The sequence below is a fragment of the Aythya marila genome (assembly GCF_965140915.1).
Source record: "Aythya marila genome assembly, chromosome: 9".
NCBI lineage: Eukaryota > Metazoa > Chordata > Aves > Anseriformes > Anatidae > Aythya > Aythya marila.
Genome location: NC_139050.1, coordinates 11668281 through 11689966, shown reverse-complemented (window position 1 = coordinate 11689966; position 21686 = coordinate 11668281). Strand labels below are relative to the sequence as shown.

The window sequence follows — 21686 nt, the reverse complement described above, 5'->3', positions numbered from 1 at the left end:
ATGTGGTGCTTTCTCAGTTGTGTTGCTGCTGCATCTCTTGGTACCTGGGTGTGAGTAGTTACATGAGATGGCTCAGCTCACCGATGGAAGTGGCGACACCAGAAGTTATGCTGAGCACCAAGCTCGTGGACTCCCAATTGACCAGGAAACTTAGTGGGGGTGGTGTTAATTTGCTGTGGGACAAAAATGAGCCCCTTCCAGCACCTTCAGGGCACGAGCAAGGGTGGCACACGGTGCGGATGAGGAAGCTCAGCCCGCTTGGTGCTCCCAGGCACCCATTTGTGGCCTCCTGGCTGGGAGCGCTGGCTCCGGTGGGCCTGAGGGAGAGGCAGCAGGGGGCGAGCTGGTTTTCATCAACGAAATATGAAGGAAATAGATCTGAACGAGAAAGATGGAAGTGAGGGCTGGGTGAGAGCTGGCTTGGACGAGGTCTCTCCGCCCCTTGGCTTTTTCCTGTTTTTATTTTCAGAGCTGCGGGGGGTGCCCCCAGCCGGCCCCTCGTACCCCAGGGGGACACCGCTGGGCTCTGGGGGGCCGTGAGGAGACAGCGCGGAGACCCCCCCAGGGGGTCCCCTTCCCGCCCAGCCGCCTCCCCTCAGCGGCGCGGACTACACTTCCCATCACCCCTCGCGCGCCGCCCCCGTCTCCCCGCGCGGGCGGGGGCTGCCGGGAATTGTAGTCCCGGCGGCGGCGCCCCTCCCTCGCGGGCTGTGGCCACGCGCGGCGGTTCCGCTTCCCCCTCCGGCTCCTGCCGCCGCCGCCGCCTCGGTGGGTGCCGCCGCCGCCATTGCAGAGGCGCCGTGTGGCGGCCGTGCCCCGCTCGCCCTTCCCCGAGGCGGCCGGCGCCGCCTCAGCCCGGTGAGTGCCCGGCTCCCACCTGCCGGCCCCGCCGCTCCTTTGTGGGGCCCTCCCGGGCCTGCGGGCGGCGGGGCCGGCCCCGTTTGCGGGGCGCTGCGGGAAGCGGCCGCGGTGGCGCCGCCTTCTGAGGCCCGGGAGGGAGCGGGAGCGGGAGCGGCCCGGCCGTGAGGGGCCCTCGCTGCCCCGTGGTTGCCGCGGGGTGGGGTGCGGGGGGCAGCAGCGGGGTGTTTGTGGTAGAAATGCTGGAAAAGCCCCGCTCGGGGCGGTTTCCGCAGCCCAGGTGCGGCGCAGGTTGGGAGCCGGCTCCTTTGTGGCCGGGCAGGGGGCACGGGGCTGCCCCCCGGGGCCGCCTCCCCGCCTGCTGCCGCCGCCCTGTCACCGGCAGGGCCCGAGCTGGGGGCCTGGTGCCTGCCAGCAACCTCCCCGAGGCTGGTTTGGGAGCCCGGAGGCCATCGGCTGCCCTTCAGGCCCGGGCGGCAGCAGCAGCATCGTCATCCGGCCGTGCTGCCCCTCTGACGTTGAGGGGGGAGCTGCTTTACAGCCCTTTTTGGAGGTATCATGATAACTGGCACGGTAAGGGGGCATTCCGGCATGGCATACAGTGTTTTTTTAATCCTCTTATTTGTGTGGTTTTCTGCATTTGCCTTTTTTTCTTTTTTTTTTTTTGGATGTGTTTTATGCTTGACAAAGCGGTCTTTCTCTTTTAAAAAAAGTCCAGGCTGTGCTTTTCGGTGTGGACTGACTTCAGGGTGTGCATCCCGGAGTGGTGCCTCCCCCCCTCAGAAAAAGGGAACTGGCTACTTGGTGGTTCACTTTCTTCCTGTAGGAGATGGAGGTGATTTAACTCGCAGAGATACTGTGGAAGCAGGCTACAAAACATCCGCGTGTAACCAAGCGTGCTGTTCCAGACTTGTGTTACCTGAGAGTGGAGGGATTGGGTCTTTTATTATTACAGACTAATAGACTGAAATAGAAGTGGCACAGAAGCTGAAAACGTAAAGCCTTTGCATTACAATTTTTTTAGTAGAATCTCTAAAGGAATTGGAATGGTTTGTCAGAATCCACCAAGCGATGTTCTAGAGGAAGGAAAAGCCGTCCTCTGACGTCTACTGGTTGGATCCTTCAGTTTCTGAGGCTAGAACAAAAAAGCAGTAACATAGAGTCTTTGAGCTACCTTGCACATCGGATTAGTGTCTGCTTTGTGCAGATGCCATAATTAAAAACATTGGGCAACTAAATGGGCAACCATAGAAATGTCTGTCAGCATCTGCTGTATGTATTTTGAAGTTTTAACAGAGTGCAACATGTTTTGGTGAGCTGGAGGCACGCACGCTCTGAGCTGCTCTGGGGCAGCTTGTCAGGGCTGATTTACTGGGATGAAATTTGGGCCCGGTTACAACTCGCCCGGTTGGCCAACTTGGGGAGATTTGTTCCGGAGGCACCTGCTCTCATTTCCTCTCTGGGATGGATGCTGGAGTGGATGGGTGAATGCTTTGACCATGTATGGCAGGTCTCATCTTGTGCTTATTTTAAAATGTGTCCTTTTAAAAACTCATGCATGCTTGCATTGCTTAAGTCAGCCTTTCAGCTGCATTTAAAAGGGAAAATCCGAGCACCTTTGGTTTCTAAATAACTTCAGGAAAGGCGGTAAGGGTATTGATGCTTCTGATTTTGTCCTTGTGCTGGTATAAAGGCTGTAGGGATGTGAGTGTAGGTCTGTGTGTTTCACTAATAAGAGCTACTTCTGCTTTAGAGTTCTTGTATCAGTCTTGTTTTAATTGAACCTTTTATCTGTTTTCTGTGTCAGAAGGTTTGAGGCGCTGATAGCTTCCCTGTGCCAGTATATTCAGTCACATTTATTGACATGCCCGTAGGTAGCCACAACAAAGAAAAAGTGATTTGTTTTGAAAACAAATTGTAGTTACAGGGACACTGCTCTGAATGGCTGGGCCCAGCGCTAACAGAGCAAAGATCAGTTGCTGGGGTCAGAAACTGGGACTCGAGAAGAAAGCATAGAAAGGGAGTTGACTCCCTGAAGAAACTAGGAAGAAAAGATAGTGGAAGTGCAGAGGTGGGGAGAGCAGGAGGAGGGCGAGTTCCTCAGCAGCCAGAAAAAACGTCTGCAGGGCTGCTGCCTGCTCAGCTCAGCCTCGAGACGTTTGAGAAACTGCATTTTCAAGCTCTTCAAGCACCCGTGTTTAATGTAAAACAGCTTCTGCTGGTGTTTTGTGAAAATAAAGTGAATTCTGCAGTTTGGTTATGGTGAGTGGATGAGTGTGCTTGCTGTAATTGAGATGGTTCCATGAGAATAATGGGCCTGGACCAGGTTGGAGCTTATCAAATAGATTCCTCTCAAGCTGGATTAACACCGATGTGGTAATGCTGGGACTAGGACTTGTCTCTGGAGCAGCAGCAGCAGGCTGACTGCAGAGGCACAGAGCGAATGCACCCTCCTGAATGACAGCGCTGCTGGCGCTTGAGAAAAGGTGCAAGCGAGTCGCCAAAAGAAGGTGGTTGTAGAATTTTCTCTCCTTTTTTTCTAAAAACTTGATTACTGGGACCAGTTCTTCTCTTTTCTCATCAAAGCGGAGGCGCTGTCCTGGAGTGGAGGAGAGATTCAGAAAGACTGCAGCCTGCTCAATTTGCAGTTTTCCAAGGAGACCCCTCCCTCCTTCCTCAGTCTAAATCAGGTTTGGCCCAAAACTTCAGGAGTTTTCTAGTTGCACAGTGTTGTCTTGGAGAGGTTTCTGTGCCTGCTGTGGCTGCTGAACAAACATTTCCAGTAAGTTTTATGTTGCAAACACTGAGGTTACTCACTGCTCCTTGCCCTGCGAAGTGTAGCGCTGTTACAGATAACTAATCAGCCCAAGTGCGTGAATGCCAGGCTGAGCTACTCGGCTGAGTCTCAGAAACGATAAATGCAGCACTTGGCCCAGTGCTGGCTTGATTCTGCGTCCCAGCAAGGTCGGGTTGAGTGGGGAGGCATCTCGGGCAAGCTCTGAGTGTTTGCAGGACTTGACATTGCTAAGGGTAAGCAGAGCTCATCTTTGTATCCAGGCCTTGCTGTGCTGCTCGTGGCCTGTGAGGTCTCCAAGCGTGGTTTTGTGTCAGGTCATGCTTTGGTTTAGCTGGAAAACATGCGCTTCGGTGCTTGTGTTGTGACTGATGAGTGGAGTGCCTGAAACAGGTGGAACCCCTGGTTTGGGCCTTGTTGTGTGTCTGACTCAGTAGGTTTTTTTATGTTGACTGTTCTTCTGTTTTCCCAGCTGGGAACTGGAATTAATCAGGCTTTGAAAATGCTTCTCCTTGCTGAGAGCTAACTGTGGGCATGTCTTAGCTCCCAGTCCAACACTGGTGGCACTTTGCTGGCCTTCCTGAGCTGCTGGGGAGGACCAGCTTAGTGGACAACCTGCTGGAGTTTTCTTTGTGGGTCTTGGATGGAAACTTTTTTTTTTTTTTTTTTTTTTTTTTTAAACTAGCTTCTGGCAAACAGTTATTCTATGTGAAACTTCACCTTTTATCGCTCTTGAGGGAGAAACTTCCCATCTCGGAACTGTGTCTGCAGAGTCCTGCCTCTTGCTAAACTCTTCTGCTTCTGGCATCCTCCTCCAGAAGCTGGCATGGGAGGAAGCTCGGGTCCTTTCCCCAGGCAGCTGGATCTTAGTGCCCTGCTCCGAGCTGCTACAGCCCTGAAATTGTACGAGGGTCTGGCACATGTAGGGCAGTTCTGCTGTCCGTGAGGTTAGGAATGCACCTTTAAAATTAACAATTTTTTGTTGTTTGCGTGAATTTGAGGTGGTCAGAGTCACTCCATGTGAATTAACAAAAGGCATTCCCTATGTGTTTGAAGGTGATGAGATATTGAAATGCTGCAGAAATCGGTGAGGCTGCTTTTTTTTTTTTTTTTTTTTTTTTTTTTTTTCTTCCAGTCAAGAGAAGTCGATTTTGAAATTCTCAATATGTCTAATCTCTGTTTATGAATTTCAAAGTGCTTCTACAAATTTTTGCTTCCTCTTCTAATGATGTACTGGTGCTTAGAATGTGTTTTAATGAACATCCCTTGCCAGGAGAATGTAATATTACTCCTAGAAAGCTTTGTGCAGTAGATCAGTTATCTTTTCCCAAAAGATGTAAGCCCAGCATTGGTGTGGGTGTGTTGACTGTGGATGGTGAGTAAAGAAGAAAACAGGCTCTGAGAAAAGCAGCAGTGTTTGGTTATTTATGCACGAGCATCTGCAGATATTAAGCTCTGAAAAAAGACATCCCTGCCACAGCTGTGCAGAGGTGGGTTTGGATGAAGATGATACATTGCCGTGGCAGATTTCCATCACTGTTCCTGTCAAAAATTTCAGTTGTCGTTTAGTCCTGGATCAACACAGTTTGTTGGCTCAAATACACAAATTTCTTGCCCTGTAGTTGACCAATATAAAGCCAGTAGCTCCCTTGGAGCAACGACTTTGTCCAAAGCTGTATGCATGAATTGGCTACTGAAATCCTGAATGTTGTCCTGGAGGATACGTGGTTAGCTGCTGCCAACACTGGTGTTGAGTTTGTCTTTGTTCTCTAGCTCTATGCTAATTAGCAAAAATTGTTTCCTATCTTTAAAGGAGTTGTTTTGATAAGACAGGGTTAATTCTTTCTAATGCTGGAGTTTCGTTTTAAGGAAAAGCATCTGTAGGAAGGAGTCAACGTGTTGGGGCAACCGTGCCTTGCAAGCGGTATGCTGCATAGAGAAAGGGATTTAGCGTAACGTGAACCAGAATCAGGGCAGCTGGCAGGTGTGCTGAGGGCTGGGAATGCACTAACAAGGCTTTCCAATTCAGCCTCTGCTTTTTGCTGAAGTTTCCTGCTGCTGCTTTAGTTGCTGGTCCTGGATGTTTGACTCATTGCGTACCCACAAGAATTTACGACTGTCAGCACGCAGAGGCTTTCCCTTAGCTTCTTTCACCAGTGAACTTAGAGCTTTATCCAGTGCTGCAGGGTTTGGTTTGGAAATGAATGTAATGCTTTAAGTTGTATCCGCTCTTCATTTACTGTCTGTCCAGAAGTGCTGCTGCTACCAGGGTTATCTCTTGGACGAGAGAGAAAAGGCTGTTTCCAGAAGATGCTTCCTAAATCACCTCTGAATGTTTAATAAGCTCTTCCCTCTTGGAAAGGTCTCTGACGAAGTGGGAGCCTGGAGGAACAAAAGTGAAAATTGCTCTCTCCTTAGCCCGTCTCCTGCAAAATGCCACCCTCTTCGAAAGGGTGCTTCTGGGGTTTGAGGCCTTGTTATGCTGAGGCTGGACAGAAGCTGGCTGGGCAGCTCCTTGTGGGAATGGGTCGTTGGAAGGGGCCGAGTGTGTTGTGTATTATCTGCTTGTTAAAAAAAGAAAACAACAAAAAACTTATTTTTTTCAAGGAAGTGACCTTGAAAATTTCAAAACATTACAAAAAAAAAAAAGGTTAAAAGGGAAGAAATGTAAGAGTTTTTCATCTTTTTCTTCTGTTTTTAAGCTAACCTCTTTGACCAATGAAGAATTAGGCAAATTAAAAGTTGTTGCCTTTCAGGGTATCAGAATTGAGGGAAAAGCGATTTTTGGCTGAATTCCAGGTGCTGCAGAGAAGGGCCTCTGGCCTTTTGGAGGTCACGGCGAGGAGCTGCCTCTTCTGGCACGGGCAGGTCGTGTCTGTCCCGCAGCCTGGAGGTGCCCGTGTCTGCCTGAAATGCCAGCCTCGACTGCTCTTTGAAGGTGCTAGGGGAGAAAGGGCTGAAGAGTGAGGGTGATCACCCTTAAAAAATGCCAGCTACGTGTCCAGAAGCCCCTTCAGGCTGCTTCACACGTGCCCAGGCAGTTTTCTCCCCACTGTGTTGGTGAGCTGGGGGTGTGCAGAGGGACCACTTAGTTCAGCAAGTCACTGTGCCACGGCAGATGTGAGGGATTTTAGTTCCTTTGCAGCTCCCGTGGTTTGGGAACAGAGAACATGGCACTAGGGTTAGTTGTCAGCTTGGGCAGCTTCAAAATATTTGTATCTGAGCTCGGATGTCCTCTGAACCCGAGGCCCTAAATGATTTAGGATGGCTGGGACTGGGTTTGCTGCTTTTGAGCTAACGCGGTGATTGCAGTGGTGAAATGCTTGATGTTTTATACTGGTATTCAACATGCTGAGGGTCTGGGATGCAGGGGTGCTATTCAGTACTACACCAGGTCAATACGAGAGTGAGCCCTTTGGGTTAGAGGGGGGAAGGGGAGAGTCTTGCTCTTCCCTGGCCCCAAACCAGCTGTTTCTACCCACTCCCCCAGGCTAATGCTGTGGCTTCCCTGACTGCAGCGATCTGCGTCAGGGAACTAAATTTCCGCAGAAGGAAGCACTGATCTTAAACTTGGCTTGAAAGGTTTGCTCCTTGATCTGACGCTAACGGTCCCATTAATAACAGGAGGAAAGTTGTGTGTGGAGCAATGAACAAACTGGGTTTTATTTGTTGAGTTCTTTACAAAATGTTACCCTTTTTTTTTTTCTGTGACACAGAAAGCAAGTTTCTGATCGTAAAATGACAGGCTGCTTTGGGAAAGGCCTAGTCAAGGTGTGAAATGCTAGCACAGTTACAGAAACCAGCTGTGAAACGCTTGGTTTTTAGAGTTGGGATGTAATCACTGGGTGTGAGTAGGCTTGGTGACATCTTTTCTGCTGCCCCCTAGCTTTTTTTCCCACTCTGGGGTGCAAGTAAGCTCAGGATTTTCAGTGATTTAGCTGCAAGAGCAGTTAATTGTAACCTGGTGCTAGCGTGCTGAGGCTCTCTGCTCCCGTCCAAGCTGAGCACTGAGGAGCAGAGGCAATTCTTCGTGGCAGGGAGCCTTGACTTCCTTGCTGGGGTCTTGTATGTGTGGAGCAGTAGTGATTTGGTCTGGCTCCTCTTTTCTAATAGATTTTTAGATCCCAGTCTCTTTTTCCACATAGCTGGTGGAAGTGGAAGCCAAACCTTCAGACCAGTTCAGCACGGGTTAGGGGCTTCCTTCATAAGCACGACTGTGCATTCTGGTCTGTGGTTGTGCTGTCTTTTGTTTTCCTATTTCTGTAGAAGTTATTCCCCTGTGAAATACTTCGTCGTTTGTGAGGAATAATTCTCATTCTCTGTGGAGTGTTGGGCGCATGCTGGAAAGTCCTGCGTTCTCCCTGCAGCAGAGGTGGATGTGCCTCTGCTAGGGTCAAGCAGGGCTGAGCATTACCCAAGTGGAAGGAGTTAAGACATCTGGGAAAGCACATCACAGCAATATTGCTAGAGCTTGGAGTAGCCAATGTAATGAAATTTTAGTGTCTTTCAAGGACAAAAGGTAAGAAAGGTGGCAATAAACTAAAAGAATAAGTGAAAATATCAACATGAAATGAACTTTTAATATATTTTAATTCATGCTTCTGATGAGTTTGGTACTCCAGCAGCACACCATTTGCATTAACTAGCGGATTTAAATGATTTTTCCTCATTCCCTTATTGCTGCTAAGCAGTAATTGTCAGATGTTTTCCTGACATTGACTTCTGCCGTGTCAGACTAAGCGCGCCTTGGTGGGAGATTCACTCTGCCCTGGAAGGGAAGATCTTTGGGAGGAGGTCTGGGGCAGTGCTTTGTTACCAGGGCTTACTTGGCAAAAGGACTGACGGTGGCTGGGCTTTTGGGCTTTACTTTATCACTCCCAAAGCCAGCAGGCTGAAGTAAGATGCTAACTTTCTCAATTAAAAGCGGTGTGTTAACTGGAGAAGGCGTTTTGTTTCAAGGGTCTTGCCCAAGACTGAAAGTAGGTGCAACTCTTGTTGCATCTTGCTCAGATTAACGGGAGCGACTGTTTCCTATGCTGCTGAAATGGCTTTCTCTTTGTAACCCCTAAGGTTGTCCTTTTGGCAGTACCTTGCCAGTAATCCTCAAAACCGGGGGTTTTGGTTGTCCCTTTCTCTTGTCCGTGCTGTTTTATTTAACCAGGTGCAGGCATCAGCAGGCGTGCAAACCTGCGGGGCAGGGGCCAAGGTGCATTTTCCAGTGCCCAGTGTGGTGACAGACTGGTGGCAAGTGACTGCTCTGACTGATGCCTTGTGGGCTTTCTCTTTACTAACGAGTTTAATAGAGATCTTTATCTCTGCTTTACTCTTTAGCAATTGCTTGCTGAAGGTCGCTTCCTGTTTTCTTAACAGCATTGAAAGGACCTGAGAAAATTTTCCCTTAGGTGACAAGCCTTTGGGAAGTTGATCATTTCTAGAGGTATTATATTAAGGCTGACTTTTTTTTTTGTGGTTACCATACATTCTATAAGAGGAGACTTCAGAAAAATAAAAACTGTATTTAAAAATGTGTTTGAATTTTGATAGTTGCAGATTTGTAAGCCTTCTGTGCTGACTCGTCGCAGAAGAAATATTTCGTGCCCTGGTTCCTGAGTTCAGACTGATTAGTGGCATCTCGTAGTGTTACACATGAAAATCAGAGGCAGGGTTTGGAAGGCACAGAGGTGCGGTGCTGGGTCAGGCCGTGGGTGTGTCGCCTGGTGCCCTGACTTCTCTTATTTCTGTTGGAGTAAATGGCGTTAATTTCTTTAATTGGGATGGTGTGTGTGTATGGAAGGATGCTTCTGTTTTGTGGATGAAGTTCTGTGTTCTGTAGCTGTTGGTTATTAGTGTTCCAAGTCTGTTCTATGCGAGTTCAGTCTCATCCTCACGAACATCTTCAGCTGCATTGCAACTGTCCAGCTGTTGCTGGAGCTGAGCTAACGAGGCAAAATGAGAGCTGAGAACTGGATCCTTTTCGTACATAAATCCCCGAGCCTCTCAAAAAGGTATTTTCAGAAGCTTTACTCCTGCTCTGTTAACATTTTGGTGAAACTTTATCATTCTGCTCGTAAGAGGTTCATTCCTTCCTTACTGAGCAGGTACACAGTTCCAGTATACAGAGCAGGTAGGGCTACTTCATTTTAACCTTATCCAAGTGCTGCCCTTTCATTTATTTTTTTAAGGCGAGTTGGCCTGACGTTGGTTTCTATCATTTGCCTGCCTTTGGCTATTATCTTTTCAAGCCCCTTTTAAAACAGGCTACTAGCTCTGAGAGACAGATAAGGATTTGTTGGTTCTTGAGCATCTGATGAGTTTTTCTCTAAACATTTTTTGTTTGTTCAAATTTATTTTTCTCCCTCTGCCTTCAGAGGAAAAAAAAAACAAAAACAACCAAACAAAAAACAATCTCAAAGCCCTTATGAGTTTGCTGCACAGCACTGAGCTTCCTTGCCCAGCTACGCTTCCGTGTTAAATTCTTGTCGTAATTAGTACAGTGACATCAATAGGAGCAGTTTTTCAAAGGCCTTTGCAGCTTCCTAAGTTCAATATTCTGTCAACTGTTTCAATATTATTTTAACTTGGCAGCTTCCCTTGGAAGCTCTCCTACTTTCACAGCATGCTGGTTATCCTGTTTAACTGCAGCTTGCACAGTATTTTGTCTATTCAGTCGGTGACCGTGTTCCTCACTTTGTACTTTTATTTCTAAAAAATGTTTCATTCTTGAGCTGTCAAATCTATTTTTATGGTTTTGGTGCTGCAGCATCCTATAGGAACAGCTGGAGATGGTTAGAGATAATGCGTGTCTAGTGCTCCACCAGAAAAACAGGGAGAAAGTGGAAATGTCTGAGAAGAGTGCTAATGCAAAAGAAAAGTTGTTACAACACACTGAAAATTTGTTGGACTGCGCACGATTGGTATTTAAGTCATCGAATGCGTATCAGGAGTTGGACTCGATGATCCTTACGGGTCTCTTCCAGCTTGGGTATTCTGTGATTCTATGATTTCCATACATATATTCTTACATTTTTATTATGTTTGATTGTGAGCTGAAAGATGCCTATCTAGCAGCAATAAACACAGAAGTTAGAAAATTAAAAAAAAAAAAAAAAAGACTCCTTTCTGATACCCATTTTTGGAGTGTAAATTGCTGAACATGATGTTCTTTCCAGGTTCAAAATGAGTGCCTTGGCTCCCTGAAACACACATGAGAATATTTGCCTAAATTTTAGGGATTTGCTGCATTTAACCGTGGAATAAGGTGGCACTCGTGTAAGTGGGTGTTCTTAAAAGTAGCTACAAACCAGAAAATGTATCAGGGCATGCAAGGCAAACCCGGCAAGGGTTGCAAAGTGAGTCCTGGAGTGTGAAGGCAGGTGAGCAATTTACAGGGCCAGTTTGCTCAGCTCCTTTCCTGTGTTTTAGGTGGTAACAGTTCACTGCTACTCTGAACGCAAAATTACAGATGGGAAGAGCTGTGTGCATGGAGAGCTTTGAAGTCCATGTTGATTTGAGATGTGACAGCTACACCTTGTGCTTTTTGTCCTATCTATTGCCGTTTGAATTAATGTGTAAGGGTGGGCCATGATGTTGGGCCAGTGACTGCAGGATTTCTTGTTTGCCCCATCTAGATAACCTTTGCTTCTGCTAGTAAGGTTAAACATAGTAGGATAAATCTGCTAATCGCTCATATAAAACTTGTGAAACTTTACACTGCAGAAATGTAGTGAAGTTCTTCCTTAATGGGACAAGCTCGAAAGGCACAGCAAGCTAACCGTGGGTGGAAATAGTGCTAGTGAGGTTTTGTAGCCGAAGTCTGGGGGTTTTACTGCTGCCATCCTGCAGTCCTGAGCCGCTGCCGCTGGAGGAAGGTTGGGGTGACCCTTCCCGAATGTTTTGCCTTCTCACGGATTTTTTTCTGCTAAACTCACAGCCTTGCTTGCTGCCTTGAGATCTCTGTCTGGGTATCACCGGCGGCGAGAGCGCTGGTGGCCGCGGTGCTCGCTGTGGGCTGGCTGTGCCGGCGCTCCTTGGAGCCTGCGGCTCCTTCTGGCAGCGGTCAGCTCTAGGAGCTGTGTTGCTGCGAGGGCTCAGAGCTCGGTGCTGCTAACGGCGTGCCCAGCTGGTGGTGAGTGAACTTCCCCAGCGCACAGGGAATTGCAGATGCTTCAGGGAATGCTTCTCCTGTAGGAATTCAGCCGCTGAAGGAGTCATCAGACCCCTCTGTGCTGCGGGACGTGCTCGGAGCATGAGCAGCATCTGAGCCAGCCCCGCTCCACACCACCGGAGTCTCCAGGCTGGTGTCCGGGGGTTTCTTGCTGTTGGGAACTGCAGTTAAAGCAAGCCTTGGCCAACCACTAGAGTGAAACAAAAGCTCCATTCTTCACTTGTGCAGGGAGCTACTTCTCTCTTCCCTTCATCTTTTTCCCTGATTTCTTTTCCCCTTGACAGCTCTGTTGGTGTGGTGGGAAAGTGATGGATCCCTGAAGGCCGGATCTTTTTCCCTTCCTCGCCTTGCTGATACACGCTGCGTTTCCTGCCCCCTTCCGCTTCGTCCTGGGCCTCCAGTTTGGATGGGCAGGCTGCAGTCTTGTAAACCATCGTCCTGGATTTGGGAGGTTAAAAACCATTCTGCTTGCTCCCAGAGTTCCTGGCACTCTACACTGCACCAGTAGCCTGCCACTTTTAGGGAGGTGTCAGCGACGCTGTGAGGGGTGAGTGTCTGGGTTACAGCAGCCGTGCGTGCTGTTGGAGATGTGTAGGTGCCTCCTGCAGGTAGCCTACCCTTTATTCAAATAACTTTTGCTCTGGAATGTGTGATCCCTCCCTGCCTGTAAATGCCGGGTTTAATTAAGTGAGTTTCAAGAATGAGGTACAGCCTCCAATTTTTTTTCCTTGTAAACTTTCCCTACTTGCCTTTTTCCCCGTTCTCCTTTGATCTTCAGAAGATCTCAGCTCGTGAAAATAAAGGCTCAGAAGAGTCTTCTAGTTAAAGAAATGTGAGTAAGCACAAACAACTCGAGTCCTGGATTTGCATGTGCTGTGCGCTGCAGGCTGTCTTTTCTGTCTTCAGTTGACTCAGGTTCACAAGTTGGTAGAGCAGGGGTAAGTAATTTCCTCGTTGAGGGCTGAAGAGGTTTTTCAAACACCTTTGAGCTCATCTTATCATTATGCAGCGTTGCACAATGGTTCGTTGAAGGCAGAGCGTGGCTGTGGGCTGTATAAAATGAAGCGTGGCCTCAGTTCAGCTGGTAGGCGGCAGCTCCCCAGCCCCGCGGCAGGGCGCCGAAATCCAGCCCTCTTGCTTCAGTCGCTCCTCCTCCTCCGTGCCCTGCAGGCCTGCGAGGGCTGCTTTGCGTGTAGGGTGGATGTGGGTACCTGCAAACCTGCCTCGGTTCTCTTCTCCGCTGGCAGTGATGGTGTTGTAGCCTCACCTTGTGAGTGTCCCTGCAGGGCTTAGGGGAAATGGGGAACAGAAGCAACTCGGCAGCTGCCTCGGAGGCCCCTCTGGTCCTGTCATCTGTGGCGTTTGAGCTGTGTCGAGAGTTCAGAGGCAAGAAAGCAGAGAAGCAGTTTCTAAGTTGTTTTGCGGTGAAATCTGCCTCCACAGCTCAATAGTGCCGTGTTTATTTTATGAAGCAGAAATGAGAATTCAGGTGGGAGTCGATTGCCACTCGTGACTTAAAGGGAGAAGGCCGAGATGTATCACAAGGCTTGCAGATGGCTGCAGCATGCTGTGAAATGAAGCATCACTCATTTGCTTAAATCTTCCATGCACCGATGGACTCTTACTCTTGCACATCCTGTCTCTAATTGGTGCCTCTTTTGACTTTTCCCCATTGATACCATTTTCCATCGCAAATCGTAGCTGATAATTCTGCAACGATCCTTCTGCCCAGCTCAAAAATGGAGAAAGTGAAACCCTGGGAGGAAACATTTCTCCTTCCCGAGGCTTCTGCTTATCGCCCCGTGTCTTCGGCTCGATAGGCGGACGTCGTGAGCCTGGCCTGTCAGTTTGGGAGGCTGCCAGAATCTCGGCGGTGTTTTTGCTTATCTTTATTAGTGACTCCACGAAGAGTTGCACTTTATTGTGCCTGCGCCGAGGGGCGGAGATGGCCTGGCTGTAAGCTCTGCGTGGGGAGAAGCGCTGGCTGTAAGAGGGCCGTTTGGAGGCCAGGATGTCTGCCACTGCTCGCTCATCGGAGGGCTGGGACCTGTTTTTATTTCAGAATGATACCCGAGCACATTTTCAGCGCAAGGCTTTGCACATCTGCAGAGTTCCTTAAGGAGTAAATAGTTGAATTGCTTTGGGTTGTGAGGTACTTTGGCAAAGGGTTAGATGAAAATTCTTCTTTAGAAAGAGCTCAGCGACTCTTTCAACTACTCCAGTAACAGGATATTTGTCTTCTGCAGCTTGGTCCACAGTAAGTATCTCTTTGTGCTTTTGGAGATGACTGATTGTTCCTCATTCACAAAAGATAGTTTCCTGTTCTTCTGCTTTTGTTGCTTCTGTTCGATCATCCTTTTTTTCCCCCCCCAACTACTCTTGGCAGTTTCGTGCCAGCTGTTTCCCCCGTGCTGCCTTTTCCCTTCTATATTTGAGTGATTCTGCAGAAATCGGAGGGAAATCGAAGAGTATGAAGAAAATAAAACAGCAGGGATTTAGCCGGCTGTGTTCTCATGGGTGTCACCTCGTGTGATTTTGCAGGAGGCTGACGTTCTCCGGTGCTATCAGTGGCGTGGGAGGGTTGCGTTGCCTCTGTCCCATGTAGCAGTACAGGGAAGTTGGCAAGGCAGGACCTGCTGGTACAGTTCGTGGTCGCCTCCTTGGTGGTTGAAGCAGGCAAACCGGTGCTCGTGGCGGTTAATTTTGCAAAAACGATGCTGGCAATTCATTGCCACCATCAGTCAGTTGGCCTTGCCGAGCAGTCAGCTTGGGTAGCATGTGTCCTTGTATCAGTCCGAGTAAAGAATTATTAACACCTGGCATGCTCAGATTTTTATTTTTTTAAGCTATTTTCTCAGTCCCATCATTTGAAGGGGTATCCTGCTTGCTTACGCTCATAAATTAGAGTCTCTGCTTGGCTGGAATATTTCAGATTAGTCTAGTTTCCTCTTCCCTCCCCGTAAAGGAAAGTTAAATAACAATAACCGTTAGCTTTCATGGGTCCGTGGTTTGGCACAGACCGAACACTTATTTTATCCGAGACCCCTGAAGGGAAAAGGGCTGTTCCTGCACGTCACGTGGAGGCTGCTGCCTGCCTCTGCAGGGGCGCAAGGCTCGAGAGCTGCGCGTTGTGCTACAGCATCTGCACGTGTTCCTCCTGAGCAGAGGTGGGACAGATCACGCCGCTGGCTCTCGCTGGCCATCATCAAGGTTTTACTCTTGGTTTTGTCTTTGCACAAGTCCTCTTGGCAGGCAGAAAATCCAAGGCTGCGTTTGCCAGGTCTGCAAGAAAGTAATTCTTTGTCTGCCACTGTTTTTTGTTTTTTTTTTAACACAGCTTCTCTGAGTTGAAATAAAGAGAGAAGTATTTTCAGCCACTGATCGTTGTCTTCTGTTACTTTAGAAAACTCCTTTTTTGGCTCAGGTAGAACAAATCCCGTGGAACCAAACGCTTTCGGTTGGAAAGCAAAGCACCCGGAGAGCTTTGTTTTGCTTTTCGTGGAGGAGACGCTCTGAGATCTGCTGCTTCGGTGGATTTTTTTGCAGCGGTGAAATCGTTTCAAATGGATGAGCCGCTGAACTAGCGCGCTGCTACTGATGGGGCAGGAAGTGAGCTGTGGCTAGGTAGCACCGTCTGAAGAAAAACTTGTCAGAAAGCTGCTTTCAGCTAATCCCTGGGAGGAAGTGAGCTATAATCAGTACTATGTGAGCTAATCACAGGAAATCTATTGCTCAACAGGAGCCTTTAAAAAAAAAAAAAAGTGTGGGAGGGTGTTAGAAAAATACATACAGACGTTTCATTCTGCTTTTGTGCTCCAGAATCTACTTGGCCTGAGAAAAATTGAGCATCTGATGAAAGGAGCAGCCCTCCAAAGTCCATCGAAGAACCGCACGATGTGTATGGCTGTGTTTTGGAAAGGTCTGTTTTCCCTCTTTGCTGGAATAAAGAAGTGTCCAGGCTCATCTTGCCTTTTTTTTTTGTTGTTATTGTTTTTTTTCAGCAGTGGTGGTGTTGGGGAGCCTGCAGATAAGTTAGCAGCTGGGGTCAGTGCACTGGGAGTGAAGATTTTCAGTGAGGATTTATGTGATAGAAACCACGAGCAGAATATGACACAAATCTGCTGTGTTCCACCAGTGTTTTCTTGGAGTCGCAAGCAAGCTCTTTTACTGCATTTTTCCTTTTTTCAAGCACTCTGCCTTTTTTCACCCGACATCCTCTGCCTTGGAGACCTGTTCACAAGCCATCTATTTTGCTGTTTTCCTCTGCCCTGGACCTGGCCGTCCCGGATGCTGCCCTTTGTGTGTGACAGCCGTTGCCAGCAGCACCCTATAAGGCTCTACAGGAAGGCAGCGCTGACAGCTGCCGCCGCGCGGCTTGCTGTGAGGGTAACTCGCTCCTCTCAAACCTTGCGCCCTCTGCTAGAGCAGGGCCAGGGAAACACGTGTAGGGGCAGGGCTTTTTTCACCCTTCCTCTGCTCGCTTTTCTCCTGCTGTTCCCCTCCGGGCAGCCTGTGGCTCCGCTGCGTTGCTCTCGAGCGCCGTGCCCGCTGGCTGTCCCCACGGCCCAAGCGTCCCGCGCTTCTGGTGGCTGCTCAGGTGGCCGCGGTCATGAAAAGGTCCTGCAGCTGCCGAGCTGCGTCGAGGGCCCTGCTTTCAAAAGCAAGGCGGTTACGTTTCTTAACGCAACGCTGCCCTGAAATCGGTTACTTCTGCTTTTTGGGTGGCCCAGCGAAAAAGGCTTAACATTTGACCTTTGTGTTGCTCCTTCAGCGTTTTGTTGCTGGCAGTAAATAAGTTGAGTCATTTTTACCTGTGCTAAACAGAGGTGAGTTGAGTTCCTGCTCCGGGAGCCTCCTGTCAGGCTGTGTGCAGTGGGCTGGGTTTCATTCAGGCTCTGGAGAGCTGCGAGAGGGGCAGCCTAAAGCAGTGCTGTCGTGGCAGGAGGGGGAAGTTATGTGCATGTTATCAGACAGCTCTGAGCTTGATATCATCTTTTCCAAGCGGCAGCCTCGTTCACTTTTGCATCAGATCCTAGATCCTAATACAGCTAGCCCTGCTCAGGGCGTGCACACCTGCACCACGCCTTGCACACTCGATCTGCTTTGAGCACAGGTGCTGCAGGGAAAACGGGGCCGTGCGCTGTAGCAGACAGGAAAACACCTTCAATCTCGTTTTATTTCCCGTTGGTCATTCAGCAGACAAGTCAGAGAGGAAGAAAGGCTCGTCCTTTTTTAGAAGACGGAGGAGCCAAAGAGTGGCGCCGGGGCAGAGAGGGGCCTCCGTGGCGGAGCCGGCCGCCGGGCGAGGGCTGCGCTTCAGCTGCAAGGCAGTGAGTGCGTGGCGGCCTTGGGGCCGGTCACGAGGGAGGCTGGGAGAGCCAGGGCTGCCGCAAGAGCCGTGCTTAGGAAGTTCTCCAGGAAGCAGCCCCGCGTTGTGCTCTCACAAGGGGGAGTTGGGGGAAAACAAATGCAAATCCACCCCCCCCCCCCCGAGTCAACGCCAGAGCATTCAGATGAAGGCACCGCAGCAGCGTGTGTTTATCAGCTTTCTGCAAACGCTGCCCGAGTCTCGCTTTGCTTTCCAGCTTTTACTCACTGGCAGGGTTACGTTTCTGGGTGTTTTCCCACCAGCAACGGGAACTGCTGCCTCACTTTTGTGGCCTGGGTACACCGGGGGTTATCAGGCCCCTTTCTTCCCCAAAAGGAAGAAAGCCAGCGAGCAGCAGAACTGGCTCCTGGGACATGGCTGTAAAAATGAAACTGCGAATGCACGTGCTGCTCGGTTACTGCAGGGCTCTTCTGGGCTGGGAGGGAGGAAGAGGATGGCTGAAGCTACACAAGCAGCTTCCCTGCACTTTTCTTCCTTCAGAGGTGGGAGGGGAAGGGTTGCGCTTCTGAGGAGCCTGGCTTCAGGTCTCCCGCTGCTCATGAGGCTGATTCAGGACCTTGCAGACCCCAATTGCTGCTGCCTGTCCAGCAGGACGGAGAGCCCTTTTGCTTTTCAGCTTCTTCAGTTCGTAGCGTCATGTACGAGAGATAAGAACTGAGAATCAGAGCCTTGTGGTCGCCAGCTCTGGCCCCTGTGATTATGTTCTGCAGAGCGAGTAGCAGAGCTGCTGGGAGGAAAGTTTTTAGCTCTTTTTGTGTCTTCTTTTTGTGTGAATGTCCTGGGTTGCAGCACCATTCTGTGGTGGGAATGAATCTGTCTGAAATCTGTGATTAAGTACCGTTTGCAGCTTCGCTACTTGCTGCTGTGGCCCATTCCACTGCTTTCTAGTTCTTGCAGTTAAAAGCAGTGCCACCAGTAACTGCGGGGAGCTCGTGAATCCATTGTTATTCCTGGCATTATTTTCACTGACAAATCCGTTGCCACTGATTCCATCCTTCTCCATCTGCTTCTTCTGCCGTCTTTCTGCCAGATGCAGCATACTCCTCTGAGGCTGCACAAACCTAGTCAAGCCAATTTAGTAAATGTCTTTCAAGCAAGGTTTTAAAAAAACCTGACATCCCTTTTGTCAGTGTACCGGCTCTTTGCTAGAAAAAAATGAAATTTCCTCGGGCCTTGCAATTCCCTGCGCAAGCGATGATTCAGCAGGGTGGCCACGTGTTCGGTGCTGGGGCAAGAAGTGATTGCATCGAGCTGGTGCTGAATGAGACAGGCGCCTTTCCCTCTTCAGGGGAGTGAAGGAGCAGAAGAGGAGCCTCAGGATGTACTTGCACTCCTCTTTTTTGTTTTACGTCTGTCTTTCTTTCCTCCTGCAGTCACGGCACACAAAGCCAAACCTCCGCAGCAATTTCAAAAGTACTTCCTGGCACTGTGGAGACTTTCCCTGCATAATGAAGACAGGGTAAGGATAAAGGAGGGGCGAGCTGCTCCTTTCTTCTCCATTCAGCTGTCGGAAAGAGGCTAGCTCTTTGGATTTGAACCCAAACAAGATGACTTTTTTGTTTTGTTTTGTTTTCTCGCTTCCAGTGATGACCAAAGGATCCGACTCCTGTTTTGTGATCTGTTGTGAGTGGAGCTGTCATTCCTTAAACTATGAACTTAAAGCTTCTCTGTGTTGAAACGGACCTTTGTGCAAAAGAGTTTTGGACCTAGCATTTTGTTTTAACAACAGCCTTTGAAACAATTGCCCAGAAATTATAATTCTTCTTGTTATTTCTGAGGATTTTCCAGAAGTTGAGCTTTTACTAAACCAAAGATTTAATGAGCTTGAAGGATTTTGTTTATCTGCAAGTGATGGATGCGGACCTGAGGGTTCTGCACAGGTGCTGTTATGCCAGTTTTCTGAAGTGCCTGATTTTCTTGTGGAATAGATGGATCTGGGGACACTTGCTTCCATCCTGTTGCTTAGTGGCTTTTTCCCTTGAACACGCAGAGAGCTAAGGAATAGTTTTCGTCAGATCCAGATCCTGTAACAGCGAATATGCAAAGAGCTGATCTGCGCTGTGTATCACGGAAAAATCAGGTTCTTTGCTAGAGTGAGAATTTTATTTTGAAAGCATGTAAGTAAAAGCGTACCGAAGGTTTTGTAAAGCTAGCGACCTTAATCCCATGTTACAACATTATTAATTAGCTGACTGGGCTCTCCAAGCTAGTTGGCTACTTTTACATACAGCTGTTTCTAATATCAAGCAGCACAGATAAGTTCACGGATAGATGAAATGATGTTTGGTTTTTTAAAAAAAAAAAATACAAAAAGCTGTTCTTGCTTTCTTCACATCGTGTGTTGTTTTGGTATTAAAGTTCTGTGATGTGCTTCTTTACCTTCTCTGATGTATTTAGCTGTCTGGTCATATTTCTTTGAAAGGGGAGATGTTTTCTCTTAAATTTCTACTCCCATTTGGTTAGCTGAGGACCCCATATCCTATTCTTTTCTGAGACTTCATGCATGTAGGCAAAATGGGTTACAGTCCCCTGTACTGCAGGCCTGACTTCAGAGCTGTGTAGCAGCTGCCCCCGACCCTCCCGCTGTACTCTTCTACCCAGGTACTCTTAAAAGCCAGTTCTAACAAACAGGGCTTGTGAACACTGTGCTTGGTGACTTCGACAAAAAAAAAAAAAGTACATCTCGAATTGGTCACACACGCTTTGTGAAAACAACGTTCATTGTTAGGAAGGAGGTTGGAATTAAAATCCCTGCGGGTGGACTGCTCAGACCTGCTGTTAAATTCCAGGGTTCTTAACTTTTTTCCCATATTGCAGGGTAGGTACTGGAAAACAGAGAAGATCCTGTAGATAACTTGCAACATCTGAAAGAGCAATCAGTAAGCAGAATTGGAAAGCTGGGAATCACGGCCTGATCTGCAACTGCAGCCCTCCTGACTTGTTCGAGTGTTGCAGGCCTGTTTATCACCCCGTCATCAGGAAAAGGGCTGGAAGGCAGGCTCATCTAGGTGGATGTTGCCCAGCTTTGGCAGCTGTTACCCATCAATCTCGAAGTCGATGGGGCAAGCAGCGCAGGGCCCGTTCTCACTTAAGCTGCCAGAGCTTTGATTCGTGCTGTTTATGCCTCCGAAGGTATTTGTGCAGAAATGATGTGCTTTCACGGGCGTTTATGGTGGTAATTCATTTTAATCTCTTCTGAGCTTCACGACCTAAAACAGCGTGCTCTTGTGCTGCTCGAATTTGGGCTGCTAGCCTCCTTTGTTTTGCTTAGCAGGGATTTGGCAGCGTTCCCCTGCTCAGTGAACTAGCAGGGAACGGCAGCCCACCTGTTTGCAGTCCTTCTGCTAAACCAGGGCCCGCGAGGTGCGTGTGTTGCACAGAGACGTTGTGCAGCACAGTGTGTATCCTCTGAGAATGAGGTGTGGGCAGTGGTAGCAGCTTGTCCTCGCCTGGCTCTCTTGAATGCCAGCAGGCCATTCATTTCCCAAACTGTTGTGAGAAACAGGAGGCAGAACACGAGTCAACACTCGTGTTCCAAGAGGAGGGCTCATCCTTTGGGCATAGCGAAGGGCTTATTTATTATTCAGCTGTCACCAAGAGGTGATTTCTGTAAGTCTGTCTCTGCTATTTGCAGCAGAGAGGCTGCCTGTTTCTTGGTGATCAGCAAGAAAAATCACCAGTATATTATGGGGAGGGAGGAGAGAATAATCAGTGATTATCATGAATGCGGAACGTGCCGTGTAGATGCTTTGTTGTGCTGTGTTTTTAGCATTAGTAGCTATTTGTTCATGATCTCTCGTGTTTTTCCTTTTTTTTTTTTTTTTCTTTTCAGTACTTCAAGAGGGTTGTGGTGGTAGCGTGTGTGTGTATGTGTATATCAGTCTCCTATTGCAGATGGAGACAGTATGGCACAAAGTGGTAAAGCCATGCGAGTCCTTATTCAGAAGTGGAATACGTCTAAGAGATTCTAGCTCCATAGTCTGCATTCAGGCTATGTAAATTGGGTAGAGATATGCTTAATATTAGTATAGATGATGTGTTGGATTATGACTTTAAACATAGGCTATTCTGCTCTCCCCAAGACCTTGTCAGAAAAGTGACGAGAAGGATGACACGTGAAGCTTTTAAGGGTGTTTGACTTCAGAGCACAAAGCTCTGAGCAAGACCCGCCCCCAAAAGAAGTTGTGCTGGTGTCCTTACATGTATTTTCCCTTTCCTGTACCTGATCTTTACACGAATGGATAGTGAACTGGCTCAGGGAATTGGTGCTCGTTATAACTGACTGTTCTTTTTGACTCGGTTGGTTTCAGCACTGGAGAAGGCTGTCACTTCATCCCACATGTGCTGCTGCCGGCCCAGACAAACGGGTCCAGACGTGGGAGTGAGGAGCCAGAGGGAAGGAGGAAGGGAGCGCTTCCTTTGGCAGAAATGTTGGTGTCTACCAGCGCAGCGCTCGCTAAGCTCCTGAGCTGAATTCACAC

General features: G+C 48.6%; 1 protein-coding gene across 3 annotated transcripts in view; it reads left to right on the top strand.

Annotated features, from left to right (window-relative positions):
* The first annotated feature begins 790 nt into the window (after nucleotides 1-790).
* PAK2 (p21 (RAC1) activated kinase 2) overlaps nucleotides 791-21686 on the top strand; it is a 42728-nt gene continuing 21832 nt past the window's right edge. The window contains exons 1-2 of one of the 3 annotated variants that reach the window (XM_082767736.1): nucleotides 837-858; nucleotides 12101-12363. The gene's annotated coding sequence lies outside the window, so the exon portion shown is untranslated. Of the gene's footprint in view, nucleotides 859-12100; nucleotides 12364-15671; nucleotides 15736-21686 lie in introns of those variants that run through there. The other 2 variants (XM_082767735.1, XM_082767737.1) reach the window with 2 other exon arrangements.